Source organism: Nestor notabilis, unplaced genomic scaffold (assembly GCF_000696875.1).
Source record: "Nestor notabilis isolate BGI_N333 unplaced genomic scaffold, ASM69687v1 scaffold4621, whole genome shotgun sequence".
NCBI classification, from domain to species: domain Eukaryota; kingdom Metazoa; phylum Chordata; class Aves; order Psittaciformes; family Psittacidae; genus Nestor; species Nestor notabilis.
The window spans coordinates 31,154-32,635 of NW_009914102.1; the positions used below are offsets into that span (position 1 = coordinate 31,154).

At 45.7% G+C, this 1,482-nt stretch overlaps 1 protein-coding gene across 1 annotated transcript in view; it reads right to left on the bottom strand.

The window, feature by feature from the left end:
* Positions 1-1,175: 1,175 nt before the first annotated feature.
* Positions 1,176-1,482, bottom strand: part of ZHX2 (zinc fingers and homeoboxes 2) — a 7,703-nt gene continuing 7,396 nt past the window's right edge. The window contains exon 2 of the mRNA XM_010023483.1: positions 1,176-1,231. The gene's annotated coding sequence lies outside the window, so the exon portion shown is untranslated. The remainder of the gene's footprint in view (positions 1,232-1,482) is intronic.

Genomic DNA, 1,482 nt, shown 5'->3' on the forward strand with positions numbered 1-1,482 from the left:
TGAGCAACAAGTTAGAAAAGTTGGATTTATTCAAACTCCCTAGCATCCTATTTGTGCAGCGTACTGAAAGGCGGGCAAGGTTTCTGAACCCAGCTCATCAGAGGAACGCACCAGACGGCAATCGCACCCGCTCGCCTATGCACCCACGATCCCCATCTCCCTCCTCCTCACACGTGCACGGACAGACACCTCCACGCTAACCCAAAATAGCAGTATTTGTAAGAAAAGTGCACTCAGGAACCTAGGATTGACCTAAAAATTTAGTGGCAAGGGTTAATCAAAAATGTCTTTGTGCGCTACAACATCTAAAGCTGGAGGGCAGGCTGCTGGCTATGGCGTCCATCATTGTACCAGCCAAAGAAACACAAACAGAGTTCAGATTATGAAGCATCTTGATTTCCTCCCCTCTGGGGGTTGTGCTGCATTTTTAAACAAAAAGTGCTAAAAAAAAAAACCCAAACAAAAAAGGCATTCTAGCCAAATCTTCAGAGACCCACAGCTGGGGCTGGCTTGAGAAGAGTGAAGTATGGGAGCGGGAGAAGACTCGCCTTGTAGGAGCATGGAAAAGCAAGAGACTGAAATACTTAACCAGTAGCTGGTGGCCATAAAACAAAACAAATCAAAACAACAAGAAAAAAGCCAAATCCCAACCACTCCAGAAGGACCCTCCCCAGCCCTGTAATGCGTTTAAGTGGGCTGAAATGTAAACTGGGCTGGGGATCTGGGCTCAGATGTTGATCCGCACCAACAGGACTCCAGAAAATTGCAAATCTGTCTTAAAACACATCGGGGGGAAAAAAAGACCTCCTCTCCCCCAGAAAAGATACCTCCCACCCCACCCCCAAATTTTGCAGTGGCATTATACGCAAGAATAACTTGCACCTATTAAAAAGTTAACAAAATCTCCACATTGTACAAATCTGTTCCAGCAGAGGAAGAGGCTAGGCAGGAAAGTGGGTGGGAGAAAAGCAAAGGAGAAACTTATGTACAAGGACCCTTTTCTTTCTTTCTTTCTTTCTTTGCTTTTTTAATGCAGTAGTAGGACTTTGGCACTATAAACGATCCCATGATGATGCTCCACAAGAGTATTTCTCGCTGTGCCTCCGCAAGCAAGGTCTGAGACTTGGAGTCGCAACACACTACCTCACCCCAGGCAGGAAAATAGAGTTTTCTTCTATTTCCAGACAGCATTTCCCCTTCAACGTCAGGACAGTGCAGCCGAGGAGTACCCCTGCAAAAAGTATGAAAGCAGCATATTATTTCTGAAGGCACTATGGACAAGCACTTGAGCTGTCAAACTAACACGGTGTCCAGTTTACAGCCATGCACAGGCAGAAGTGCTGTAGTTTGTATTAATTGTACCCTGAAACCTCTCCCTATCACAGTGCAGTAGGATGCTGGATTTACTGCTGTATGTAACACCCAGCTAATAACCCCCTATAGATTTCTAACAGGGACATACAGCCCTTGACTCTGCTCAAC